This window comes from Mobula hypostoma, chromosome 6, assembly GCF_963921235.1.
Source record: "Mobula hypostoma chromosome 6, sMobHyp1.1, whole genome shotgun sequence".
In the NCBI taxonomy this organism is placed as follows: domain Eukaryota; kingdom Metazoa; phylum Chordata; class Chondrichthyes; order Myliobatiformes; family Myliobatidae; genus Mobula; species Mobula hypostoma.
In genome coordinates, this window is record NC_086102.1 from 106,909,632 (window position 1) to 106,924,267 (window position 14,636).

Consider the following 14,636-nt stretch of genomic DNA (forward strand, 5'->3'; position numbering starts at 1 on the left):
CTTGTCCTCTTAGTTTTCCTTTAGTGAGTTGCTCACATTCGGTGTGGTGGTGTAATGACATATGTCATTCACATACTTCTGACACAAGACCCATTATGAATTATGTAAACAAACAAACTACGCTTAACCAAACAATATATTTACACTATTACTCAAATATTAAAAGATCATCAGATACAGGAGCAGAATTAGGCCATTTGGCCCATCAAATCAGCTCCAGCATGTCATCTTGGCTGATCCATTTCCCTCTCAGCCCCAATCTCCTGTCTTCTCCCATATCCCTTCATGTCCTGACCGATCAAGAATCTATCAACCTCTGCCTTAAATATACATAAAGACTTGGCCTCCACAACTGCATGTAGCAAAGAATTCCACAGATTCGCCACTCTCTGGCTAAAGAAATACCTCCTCATCTCCGTTCTAAAAGGACGCCCTTTTATTCTAAGGCTGTGTCCTCTGATCTTAGACTCTCCCACCGTAGGAAATATTCTCTCCACATCCAGGCTATCAAGGCCTTTTACCATTCGATAGGTTTCAATGAGGTCATCCTTCATTCTTCTGAATTCTAATGAATACAGGCTCAGAGCCATCAAATGCTCTTTAAATGACAAACCTGAAATCATTTTTGTGAACCTCCTTTGAACCCTCTCTAGTTTCTAAGATAAAGGGCCCAAACCTGCTCACAATACTCCAAATGAGGCCTCATAAGTGCTTTATAAAGTCTCAACATGACATAAGACCATAAGACCATAAGACAAAGGAGCAGAAGTAGGCCATTCGGCCCATCGAGTCATCCTTGTTTTTGTATTCTGGTCCTCTCAAAATGAATGTTAACATTGCATTTGTCTTCCTCACCACAGGCTCAACCTACAAATTAACCTTTAGGGAATCCTGCACAAGGAGCCCCAATTCTCTTTGCACTCCAGTTTTTTGTATTTTCGCTCCATTTAGTCACCCCTTTCATTTCTTCTACCAAAGTGCATGCCCATACACTTCTTGACACTGTATTTCATCTGCCATTTATTTGCCCATTCTCTTAATCTGTTTAAGTCCTTCTGTAAACCCTCAAAACCACCTGTCCCTTCACCTAACTTCAATTCATCTGCAAATTTTTCAACAAAGTCATCAATTTCATTGTCCAAATCATTGACATATAACGTAAAAAGAATTGGTCCCAACAGAGACCCCTGTGGAACACCGCGAGTCACCAGCAGCCAGTCAGAAAAGGCTCCCTTTATTCCCACTCTCTGCCTCCTGCCAATCAGCCACTGTTCTATCTATGCTAGTATCTTTCCTGTAATACCATGGGCTCTTAACCTCATATGTGGCACCTTGTCACCTTGCCAAGTACACAACATCAACGATTCTCCTTTGTCTATCTTGCTTGTTCTTTCTTCAAAGAATTCCAACAGATTTGTCAGGTAAGATGTTCCTTAAGGAAACCATGCTGACTGGAACTTATTTTATTATGTGCCTCCAAGTACCCCAAAACCACATCCTTATAATCAACTCCAACATCATCCCAACAACTGAGGTCAGACTAACTGGGCTATAGTTTCCTTTCTTCTCTCGTTGCTCTCTTAAAGAATAGAGTGACATTTACAATCTTCCATTCCTCTGGAACGATGCCATGATTCTTGAAAGATTACTACTAATGCCTCTACACTCACTTCAGCTACCTCTTTCAGAATCTTGGGGTGTACATCATCCGGTCCACCTATCTACCTTCAGACCTTTTTGTTTCCCAAGAACCTTCTCCCTAGTAATGGCAACTTCACATACTTACGCCCTCTAACACTCCTGAACATCTGGCATACTGCTAGTGGCTCCACAGTGAAGACCAATACAAAATACTTACTCAGTTTTTCCACCTTGTCCCCCAATTCTACCTCTTTAGCATCGTTTTCCAGCAGTCCAATATCTACTCTTGCCTCTCTTTTACACTTTTACATATCTGAAGAAACTTTTGGTATCCTCTTTAATATTATTGGCTAGCTTACTTTCGTATTCCATCTTTTCCTTCTTTATGGATTTTTAATTTGCCTTCTGTTGGTTATTAAAAGCTTCCCAATCCTCTAACTTCCCACTAATGTTTGCTCCACTATATGCCCTCTTTTTCATAGAAACATAGAAAACCTACAGCACAATACAGGCCCTTCAGCCCATAAAGCTGTGCCGAACATGTCCTTACCTTAGAAATTACCAAGGGTTACACATAGCACTCTATTTTTCTAAGCTCCATGTATCTGTCCAGGAGTCTCTTAAAAGACCCTATCGTATCTGCTTCCACCACCGTCACCAGCAGCCTATTCCACACACTCACCACTCTCTGCGTAAAAAACTTACCCCTGACATCTCCTCCGTACCTACTTCCAAGCACATTAAAACTATGCCCTCTCATGCTAGCCATTTCAGCCCTGGGAAACAGCCTCTGACTATCCACACGATCAATGCCTCTCATCATCTTATACACCTCTATCAGGTCACCTCTCATCCTCCGTCGCTCCAAGGAGAAAAGCCTGAGTTCACTCAACCTATTCTCATAAGATATGCTCTCCAATCCAGGCAACATCCTTGTAAATCTCCTCTGCATCCTTTCTATGGTTTTTTCATCCTTCCTGGAGAGAGGTGACCAGAACTGGCACAGTACTCCAAGCAGGGTCTGACCAGGGTCCTATATAACTGTAACATTACCTCTCGGCTCCTAAACTGAATCCCACGATTGATGAAGGCCAATGCGCCATATGTCTTCTTAACCACAGAGTCAACCTGCGCAGCAGCTTTAAGTGTTCTATGGACTCGGACCCCAAGATCGCTCTGATCCTCCACACTGCCAAGAGTCTTACCATTAATACTATATTCTGCCATCATATTTGACCTACCAGAATGAACCACCTCACACTTATCTGGGTTGAACTCCATCCACCACTTCTCAGCCCAGTTTTATCAATGTCCTGCTGTAACCTCTGACAGCCCTCCACACTATCCACAACACTCCCAACCTTTGTGTCATCAGCAAATTTACTAACCCATTCCTCCACTTCCTCATCCAGGTCATTTATAAAATTCACAAAGAGAAGGGGGTCCCAGAACAGATCCCTGAGGCACACCACTGGTCACTGACCTCCATCCAGAATATGACCCATCTACAACCACTCTTTGCCTTCTGTGGGCAAGCCAGTTCTGGATCCACAAAGCAATGTCCCCTTGGATTCCATGCCTCCTTACTTTGTCAATAAGCCTTGCATGGGGAACCTTGTCAAATGCCTTGCTGAAACCCATATACACCACATCTACTGCTCTACCTTCAACAGTGTTTGGTCACATCCCCAAAAAATTCAATGAGGCTCGTAAGGCATGACCTCCCTTTGACAAAGCCATACTGACTATTCCTAATCATATTATGTCTCCCCAAATGTTCATAAATCCTGCCTCTCAGAATTTTCACTTTTATCTCAGCTTTAACTTCTCTTATCAGGCACGGTTGTGTCATTCTGCCTTTAGAATACTTTTTCCTCTTTGAGGTGTATATATCCTGCGCCTTCTGAATTGCTCCTAGAAGTCCCAATCAATGCTGCTCTGCCACATCCTTGCTGATGTTCCTTTCCAATCAATTTTGGCCAGCTCCTCTCTTATGCCTCTGAAATTCCCTTTACTCCATTGTAATACTGGTACATCTGACTTTAGCTTCTCCTTCTCAAATTGCAGGGTGAATTATTTCACATTGTGATCACTGTTTTCCTAAGGGTTCCTCTACCTTAAACTCTCTAATCAATTCCAGTTCATTGCACAACACCTAGTGCAGAATTAGCTGATCCCTTAGTGAGCTCAACCATGAGCTGCTCTAGGCATTCTAGAAAGTCCCCCTCTTGGGATACAGCACCAACCTGATTTTCCCAATCTACCTGCACATTGAAATCCCCCATGACTATCGTAACATTACCCTTTTGACAAGCATTTTCTCTCTTTCATGGCAATTTGCAGTCCATATCTTTACTACTATTTGGGGGCCTGCATGAACCTCCCATCAGGGTCTTTTTGCCCTTGCAGTCCGTTAGCTCTATCTACAACAATCGTGCACCTTCTGATTCTATGTAACCTCTTTCTCATGATTTGATTTCAATTTTTACCAACAGAGCCACACCGCCCTCTCTGCCTAACTGTCTGCCCTTTTGATACAATGTGTGTCCTTCGACACTAAGCTCCTAGCTATAGTCTTCTTTCAGTCATGATCCAGTGATGCCTACAACATCACACACACCAATCCATAACTGTGCTACAAGATCATCTACCTTATTCCATATGCTGCGTACATTCAAATATAACAATATCAGCCCAGTATTCATCACCTTTTCAATTTTGTCCACCTTTGGACAAACTCCACCATTGCAACTCATCCTGTTGACTGCAATTTTGCCCTTTCATCAGCCTCTCCTTGCTAGCAGTCTCACTACGCACAGTCTCTATTTGTAAACTAGCCACCCCATCCTCAGCCCCACCACTCTGGTTCCCATCCAATTTCTATATTTATTGAAATATTGTATATGCTACACTCCTCCCTACTTGGCTATAAACTCCAACTCAGTATAGAATTCATCCCAACTCAGTTGCAAGGGAGGGGCAACCAAGGTAGAACATACAGGGTTAATGGTAAGGCACTGAGGAGTGTAGTAGAACAGAGGGATCTGGGAATACACATACAAAATTCCCTAAAAGTGGCATCACAGGTAGATAGGGTTGTAAAGAGAGCTTTTGGTACATTGGCCTTTATTAATCAAAGTATTGAGTATAAGAGCTGGAATGTTATGATGAGGTTGTATAAGGCATTGGTGAGGCCGAATCTGGAGTATTGTGTTCAGTTTTGGTCACCAAATTACAGGAAGGATATAAATAAGGTTGAAAGAGTGCAGAGAAGGTTTACAAGGATGTTGCCAGGACTTGAGAAACTCAGCTACAGAGAAAGGTTGAATAGGTTAGGACTTTATTCCCTGGAGCGTAGAAGAATGAGGGGAGATTTGATAGAGGTATATAAAATTATGATGGGTATAGATAGAGTGAATGCAAGCAGGCTTTTTCCACTGAGGCAAGGGGAGAAAAAACCCAGAGGACATGGGTTAAGGGTGAAGGGGGAAAAGTTTAAAGAGAACATTAGGGGGGGGCTACTTCACACAGAGAGTGGTGGGAGTATGGAATGAGCTGCCAGACGAGGTGGTAAATGCAGGTTCTTTTTTAACATTTAAGAATAAATTGGACAGATACATGGATGGGAGGTGTATGAAGGGATATGGTCCGTGTGCAGGTCAGTGGGACTAGGCAGAAAATGGTTCCGCACAGCCAAGAAGGGCCAAAAGGCCTGTTTCTGTGCTGTAGTTTTTCTATGGTTTCTATGAATATGGGCATAACTCTCCCCATCATCAAGTCTTATTCGGAAGGCAGTGACTCAAGGACGTGGCATCTACCTGGGATATGTCCTCTTTTTATTATCACCATCCGGGAGGAGGTAGAGAAGCTTGAAGATGCACACTGAACATTTTAGGAACAAGCTCTTCTCCTCTACCATCAGATTTCTGAATGGTCCATGGATCCATGAACGCTACCTCACTATTTTACTCTGTTTTTGCAGTGTTTATGTTTTATATGTTTCTTATTGTAACATTATGTAACTAATGAACACACCCTTTTTTTAAACACTATTTTTGCAATTGATAGAATTGTATGTCTTTCCATTGCAGTAATGCTGCAAAACAACTCACCTCATATTACATGTCAGCGATAATAAATATGATTCTAATTCTGATACTGACCAACTTCTATAAATGTACAGTTGAAAGCATCCTGACTGATTGTATTGCGGTCTTCTGCAACAACTTGAATGCGTGAGAATGCAAGGAGCTGCAGAGAGAGTGGACTTAGCCCAATTCATCAAGAGCCTATCCCTCCTCACCACTGGCAGTATCTACACAAGGCACTGGCCCAATAAGGCAAGATCCACCATCCAGGCAATGCCTTCTTCTCGCAGCTATCATCTGGCAGGAGGTACAGAAGCTTGAAGTCCCACACCAACAGGTTCAAGAACAGCTACTTCCCTACAACCATTCAGTTCCTGAATCAATCAGCAGAAGCCTAATCACCACCTCAATATTGCAACACCAAGACCACTTTGTACTACATTGCAGCATTTTGTACCAACAGCATCCTATAATTTATATTATAGAAAATTATAATATAAACTATTTATATTTTCAATATCTTTATACTTCACTTATACTTTCTATAACTCAGATCATAATATATAGCTGATTGTATAATTTATTTTAATTTATATTTAACTTGTGAAAGCTATGTTCCAGTGATCCTGCTGCAAGTATTTCATTTCACCTATACAACAATAAACTCCTACAACCTACAGACTCTGTACAATTCATGTTATTTATTTATTCTTTTCATTGGCACAATTTATCTTCTTTTCTACACTGGCTGTTTGTCAGTGTTTAAGTCTAGATTTTCATAAATGCTATTGTATTTCTTTATTTTCCTGTAAGAAAATGAATATCAGAGTAGGATGTGGTGATAAATTGATGATAAATTTACTTTGACTTTGACCCTTTCCTGTCCTCTGATTTCAAAAAAGGAAAGGGAATGAGTAAGGCAACAGGAATATTGGGTTTCCTTTCAGATACGCACAGCTTTTGAGCCACTGTGCGCACTATAGGCCTCAAGGCCTCCAGCAGCTTAGCAACAGTGTCATGGCAACAGGATCATAGCAACCATTTAGCTCAGACTCCTTCAGTGGACCAGTGTCTACCCAGGCTCAAGCATTCACCCATCATCCCTGTGACGACTCAGTCAGCATGTAGCAATGCCCCAATTCCCCTCTCACAGGAAGAACTATCAACTCTGGTCCTGTTCGGGCACCACAGGCAATCCCTTTCTCTCCCTACCCTTTCCCCTTCTCTGACAGGGAGTCCTGGACCTAAAACATACAGCACAATACCAGAGTCTTCTGCCCACAATGATCTTGGTTTATAATTGTCACGTGTACAGTGAAAAGCCTGTCTTGCATACTGTTCATACAGAGTTACACAGTGCATTGAGCTAGAATAAGGTAAAACAATAACAAGGCAGAATAAAGTCGTAGGCCTAATATCTTCAAATCCATGAGCCCATTGGAGGATGGAGGCCAAAGAAGACGGCCTGTCCTGGGGTTAGAGGACTGTGTACATGGGTGGGTAGATGGATGGATGGGAGGAGGGGTTGTTTAGCTGCTACTGCTTTGCTGCTTGGTGTGTCCTGTGGAGCTCTGCTGAACCTGGTGGGCATTCCATGTTGGTGCCAGAAAGTGTGGCGACACTTGTAGCTGTCCCCAGCACATCCTTGGTGGTTAAATCAAATGGTGCATTTCACTGTATGTTTCAATGGACATGTGATAAACAAATCTGAATCAGAATCTAACATGTAAAAGCTACCAAAAGTTACAGTGCAGTTAACCACAAAGTACAATATCAGAAGGAGGTAGTTTGTGAGATCAAGAGTCTATCACTCCACCTTAAAACTTTCTTCTGCCAGACAAATAATCTGATCAACCATTCTAGTTAGTAACCTCCACACCCCCCTCTATCTATTACCTCAGTCACTGCACTGCACTGTAAATAATTTAAACCGCTTTTTTATCATGATGTTTACATTGTAAATACATGCTGACATTTATGTACTTATGCATATTTTATTCAATATCCGTACTTAAACCTCTAACTTTATTTTTATATTATTGTTTATAGTTGATGAACGTTGTTGTATGTTGCACCCTGACCAACACACCATAGAGAATTCTTACTCCATGTAGATGTAAAATAAATGCAAAAGCATTCTTCATCCTTGATCTTATTGTACTAGAGGTCTGTACAAGAATCTGATAATTGAAATAGAAGCTGTCCTTGAGCCTGGTGGTACGTGCTTTCAGGCTTTGTATCGTCTGCCCGATGGGGGAGAGGGAGAAGAGGGAATGTCTGGGCTGGGTAGGTTTGATTTTGCTGGCTGCTTTACTGAGGCAGTGAGAAGTATAGACAGAATCCACAGAGGGGAGGTTGGTGCACAACAATATTGTGCCAGACTAATCAAATGACCAACTCAAGTAACCCCTTTTGCCTGTACAATCTCCATACCTTCCGTTTCCTGCACATTATGTATCTATCAGAATCAGATTTAATTTCACCATCTTATAAGGCATGAAATTTGTTCTTTTGTGGCAGCATTACAGTTCAAAGGCATAAATTACAAACAGTACTAAAATAAGACAGGAACAACAAGGTAGTGTTTGTGGTTTATGGACCATTCAGAAATCAGTGGGGAAGAAGCTATCCCCGAATCACTGAATGGAGGCTCCTGTACCTCCTCCCTGATGGTAGTAGTGAGAAGAGGCCATGTCCCGGATGGTGAGGGTCCTTCATGATGGATGCTGCCTTCCTGAAGCACCACATCTTGAAGTTGTCCTCAGTAGTGGGGAGGCCTGTGCCCGTGATGGAACTGAGTGAGCCTACAATCCTTTGCAGCAATGTTGGAGCCTATACCAGGGCTCGAGTTCGGCGGCGGGGGGCAGCGGCAGGCGGTGCCAAGGTGACCAGTGAGAACAAACTGGAGGAGAGGCTGTACTCAGTGCTATCGCAAGATCGAAGAAGATGGAGGTGCATAGCCGCCAACCCCAGATTCGGGACGGCACCCACTGACTGACTGACACCAGGCTGTCGTGCAGCCTGGGAGAATGCTCTCAACCATACACATACGAGAATTTGGTGACAAGCCTCCTGAATGCCTCGTATTGTACTTGCCACCACCACCACTCCAAGCAGATCATTCTGGGCCCCTGAAATATTAACCCTGTTTCTCTCTACACAGGTGCTGCCTGACATGCTGAGTGTTTCCAGCATTTTCCGTTTTTGTTCCAAGTTTCCAGCCTCTGTAGTTTTATGCATTTTCACATGCAAGATGGCGCTGGTATCTTGACTCTTTGTTACAGTGTCTATAAAAAGTATTCACCCACCACCCCCCCAGAAGTTTTCATGTTTTACTGTTTTACAACACTGAATCACAGTGGATTCAATTTGGCTTTTTTGATACTGATCAACAGAAAAAGACATTTTGTGTCAAAGTGCAAACAGTTCTCTACAAAATCATCTAAATTAACTACAAATAGAAACACAAATAATCGATTAGGTAAGTATTCACCTCCTTTAATATGACACACCAAATCATCACCGGTGCAGGCAATTTGTTTTAGAAGTCACGTAATTAGTTCAATGGAGATCACCTGTGTGCAGTCATAGTGTTCCAATTGATTGCAGTAACAATATACCTATATATGGAAGGTCCAACGACTGGTGAGTCTGTATCCTGGCAAAAACTACATCATGAAGACAAAAGAGCACTCCAAGCAACTCTGTGAAAAGGTTATTGAAAAGCACAAGTCAGGAGATGGATGCAAGAAAATTTCCAAATCACTGAATATCTCTTGGAGTACAGTTAAGTTAATCATCAAGAAGTGCAAAGAATTTGGTTGCAGCTGTAATTCTGCCTAGAGTGAGCCATCCTCAAAAATTAGGTGACCATGCAAGAAATGAGGATGAGACCTGTGATAAATGTGGAGGAGTTACAAGCTTCAGTGGCTGAGATGGGAGAGACCGTGTATTCAAGAACTGTTGCCCAGGGGCTTCACTAGTTGCAGATTTATGGGAGAGTGGTAAAGAGAAAGCCTAATGAAATCTCAGCCAGAGTTTGCCAGAAGGCATGTGGGAGACTCTGAAGTCAGATGGAAGAAGGTTCTATGGCCTGATGAAACCAATATCAAACTTGTTGGCCATTAGACTAAATGTTATGTTTGGTGTAAGCCAAACATCACACATCATCAAAACACTATCCCTGCTGTGAAGCATGGTGATGGCTGCATCATGCTGTGGGGTTGCTTCACTGCAGCAAGCCTTGGAAGGCTTGTGAAGGTAGAGGGTAAAATGAATGCAGCAAAACACTGGGAAATCCTGGAGGAAAACCCGATGCAGTCTGCACGAAAACTGCGACTTGGGAGAAAATTTGTTTTCCAGCAAAACAATGACCCCAAGCATAAAGCCAAAGCTACACAGGAGTGGCTTAAAAACAACAAAGTTAATGTCCAGGAGTGGCCGAGTTAGTCAAGACCTCAATCCAATTAAGAATTTGTGGCTGGACTTGAAAAGGGCTGTTCATTCATGATCCCCATGCAATCTGACAGATCTTGAGCAGTTTTGTAAAGAAGAATGGGGGAAAAATTGCAGTGTCCAGATGTGCAAAGCTGATAGAGACCTATCCACACAGACTGAAGGCTGTAATTGCTGCCAAAGGTGCATCTACTAAATACTGGCTTGAAGGGGGTAAATAATTGTGCAATCAATTATTTTGTTCTATATTTCTAATTATATTAGATCACTTTGTAGAGATGTTTTCACTTTGACACAAGTCTTTTCCTGTTGATCACTGTCAAAAAAGCCAAAATGAAATCTACTGATTCAATGTTGTAAAACAATAAAACATGAAAACTTCCAAGGGGGTGAATATTTTTCATAGGCACTGTATATGCCTGATTCCCCACTCTCTGAACTAAAGCCCCCTGATCTCCATCTCCTGTATTCTCTTGATTGACCAATGCATGTATTTTTCAGAACCTCCAGATATTCTTTAAATCACATGGCCTCCACTGTCAAGAAAACTCACCAGTACCTCTACTTCCTCAGAAGGTGAAGAAAATCAGGCATGTTCCCACTGGCCCTCACTGAGTTTTACAGGTGCATTTCAGAAAGAATCCTATCCAGACTGGAACTGAAATTGGCTTAATATTGTCACATTTACCAAAAATACAGTGAAAAGCTTGTCCTGCACACTGTTCATACAGATCAGATCATTACACAGTACATTGAGGTGGAACAGGCTAAACCACTAACAATGCAGAATAAAGTGTAACAGAATGCTTCACAGCTTGGTATGAAAACTGCTCTGCTGAAGAAAACAAGAATTGTGTAGACACCCTGGACTTCCAGACACACTGGCCTCTCCTCCGCTGACTGTATACACTTTCTGCTACCTCGGTAAAGAAGCCAACTTAATCAAGGACTCTTGCCATCCCACACACCCTCTCTTCTCTCCTCCCCTTTGGAGCAGAAGCTATCAAAGAGTAAAAGGATATACCGCCTGGCTCAAGAACAGTTTCAAATCCACTGTTATTGAACATGTGAATGGATCTCTGCTACTCTCAGAGACAAACTCTTGATTTCCCAGTCTATCTCATTGTTGCCCTTGCACTGTATTTGTCGACCTGCACTGCATTTTCCCCGTAATGGTAACACTTTATTTTGCGTTCAGTTTTCATTTTACTGCCTCTTATTAAGAATTGAGAAGTTTCCTCTCTACATAAGTCTTTGTTTATAGAGTCATAAAGCACGACAGCACAGACACAGAGCTTTCTGTGCCTATCTGTTCCTCTGCCTAATCCCACTGACCTGCACATGGACCACAGCTCTCCACACTCCTCCCTCTCACTACAGATCCAAACTTCTCTTAAATGTTACAATGAAATCCATGTCCACCACTTCTGCAGGCAGCTCACTCCACACTCTGTGAAGAAGCTCCCCCTCAGATTCCCCTTTAAATAGTCCAATTTTCTCCCTTAACCTATGCTTCTAGTCCAGTCTCACCCAACCTCAATGGAAGAAGACTGCTTGCATCTACACTATCTATAGCCCTCATAATTTTAAACACCTCTGTCAACCCTCTCTATTCTCAGCAACTCCAGGGAATAACATCCTATTTATCTATCCTATATATGCCTCAGTGCCGAAACTTGTCTGAGAGACTGGAAATCACAATGCTGCAGAAAGGAGATTACTTCAGGAAAAGCACAGACAGAGCCACAAATGGTTAAGAATTAGATTCTTCCTTTGATTGCACTATCAGGTCAGAAGTAACTTAAATTAACAAGTGACATTGATTTAGCTTTCTCTTGTTATAAAAAGAGGATTTATTTTTGGCTTGAAATAATAACTCAAAAAATGATTTACACCCACATACGCAATGACGAATAAACATGAAACAGAGTAAGATGCAAACTAGTCATCCGATGAGCTGGGTGTGAGAGAGGAAAAACAGGCAGGGGAGGGGGGAGGGAGAGAGGAGGGAGTAGGGGGAGGAAGGGGGAGGATGGGGTAGGGAGTGGGAGGGAGGGGGAAGGGGGAGAGAGAGAGGGGACAGACAGAGGGGGAGGGGAGAAGGGGAGGGATAGAGGGGGAGGGAGGGGGTGAAGGGGAGGGAGAGAGGGGTAGGGAGAGGGAGGGAGAGAGGGGGTTGGAAGGGGGAGAAAGGAGAGAGGGGGGTAGGGAGAGAGGGAGGGGAGAAGGGGAGGGAGAGGGGGTGGGGGGGAGAGAGGGAGGGAGAGGGGGAGGTGGGAGACTGTGGGTGCAGGAGAGAGTGAGGAATGAAAGGGAAGCAAGGAGAGAGAATGGGAGACAGAGAGGGTGAGGGGTTTGAAGAGAGAGGATGAAGGGGAAGGGGAGAGGTAGGGAGTAGGGGAAGGGGAGGCGAAGTTGGAGAGAGGTGGAGTGTGTAGGAAAGATGTGAGCGAGGGGGGCAGGAGAGTGAGATGTTTGGAGAGAGAGGGAGAAGAAGGGGAGGAGAGGAGGGGAGAGGGGAGAGGAGGGGTTGTGGGAGAGGGGTGTGCGGGGCAGAGGGAGCTGGGAAAAAGAGTGAGAGTGAAGGCTGGGAGAGAGAAAGAGTGACGGCTGGGGGAGAGAGAGAGAGAGAAAGAGAGTATGTCAGCTGGAAGACACAGTGTGAGGGCTGGGAGAGAGAGCAGGAGGTTGGGAGAGAGAGAGGACAGAGGGTGCAGGGCAGAGAGCAGCAGCGCGGGGCAGAGTGAGGGCTGGGAGAGAGATGGCTGGGAGGGAGAGAGAGTGTGAGGGGTGGCTGGCAGAGAGCGAGAGGGGGCAGGGGGCGCGGGGCAGAGTGGGATGGTGTGGGGCACAAGGGAGAGGGCAGAGACAGAGTGAGGGGTTGGCAGTGAGAGAGAGAGAGAGGTGACTGGGAGAGAGGGAGAAAGCGAGAGGGGTGGCTGGGAGGGAGAGAAAGCTGGGGGGAGGGGGAGAGGGGAGGGGGAGAGGGGAGGGGAGGGGTGAGAGAGGGGGGAGGGGAGAGAGGGGGAGAGAGAGGGAGGGATGGAGAGGGGTGGCTGGGAGGGAGAGGGAGGGGAGGCTGGGGAGAGAGGGAGAGAGAGGGAGGGGGAGGGAGGAGAGAGAGGGAGGGGGAGGAGGGAGGAGGGAGAGGGAGGGGGAGAGGGGAGAGAGAAAGAGAGTATGGGAGAGGAGAGAGAGGGGAGGGAGAGAGAGGGGAGAGAGAGATGGGGGAAGGGAGAGGGGGAGAGAGAGAGGGGGGAGAGAGGGGGAGAGAGAGGGGGAGAGAGGGGGAGAGGGGGAGAGGGGGGAGGGGGGGGGGGGAGAGGGGGAGAGGGGGAGAGGGGGGAGAGGGGGAGAGGGGGAGGAGAGAGGGGGGAAGAGAGAGGGGGAAAGAGAGAGGGGGGAAAGAGAGAGAGGGAGGGGAGAGAGAGAGGGGTGGCTGGGAGAGAGAGAGGGGTGGCTGGGAGAGAGGGAGGGAGAGGAAACCGGAGGGTGGAGGAGAGGGGGGTGGGGGGAGAGAGAGGGGGGAGGGGAGAGTGAGGGGAGAAAGAGAGAGAGACAGAAAGGGAGGGGGTGTGAGAGTAAGAGAGAGAGAGAGAGGGGGGAGAGAGGGAGAGAAGGAGAGAGGGAGAGAGGGAGAGGGGGAGAGGGGGAGAGGGGGAGAGGGGGAGAGGGGGGAGAGAGGGAGAGAGAGGGAGAGAGAGGGGGAGGGGGGGAGAGAGGGAGGGGGAGAGAGAGAGAGGGAGGGGCCGGGACAGAGAGAGAGAGAGCGAGAGAGGGAGGGAGGGACCAGGAGGGAGAGCGCGTGAGGGGGAGAAGGAGGGCGGAAGAGAGAGGGGGAGAGGGGGAAAGAGGGGGGAGGGGAGAGAGGGAGGGGAGAGAGGGAGGGAGAGAAAACCGAGGGGGGTGGAGGAGAGGGGGGAGGGGGGAGAGAGAGGGGGGAGGGGAGAGTGAGGGGGAGGGGAGAGAGGGGGGAGAAAGAGAGACAGACAGACAGATAGAGGGGGGGTGTGAGAGTAAGAGAGGGGGAGAGAGGGGGAGAGAGGGGGAGAGAGGGGGAGTGTGGGAGGGGGCCGGGAGTGGGGGGAGAGAGAGGGGAAGGGGCCGGGACAGAGAGCGAGAGCGAGAGAGGGATCGGGGGGAGGGAGAGAGACGGGGAGGGAGAAAGAGGGGGGAGAGCGCGTGAGGGGGAGAAGAAGGGGGGAAGAGAGAGGGGGCAGAGAGAGAGACAAAGGGAGGGGGCCTGGAGAGAGAGAGAGAGGGAGGGGACCTGGGGGGGGGGAGAGAGAGAGAGAGAGAGAGAGAGAGAGAGAGAGAGAGAGAGAGAGAGAGAGAGAGGAGGGGTCTGGGAGACAGAGATAGGAGGAGGGGTCTGGGAGAGAGAGGGAGGGAGGGGACCGGGAGAGAAAGAAGGAGAGAGGGAGGGGGCCGGGGGGGGGTGGAGAGAGAGAG

At 46.1% G+C, this 14,636-nt stretch overlaps 1 protein-coding gene across 2 annotated transcripts in view; it reads right to left on the minus strand.

Moving 5' to 3' along the window:
• ptprna (protein tyrosine phosphatase receptor type Na) overlaps positions 1 to 14,636 on the minus strand; it is a 238,779-nt gene that overhangs the window by 191,383 nt on the left and 32,760 nt on the right. The gene's annotated exons all lie outside the window — the stretch shown is intronic.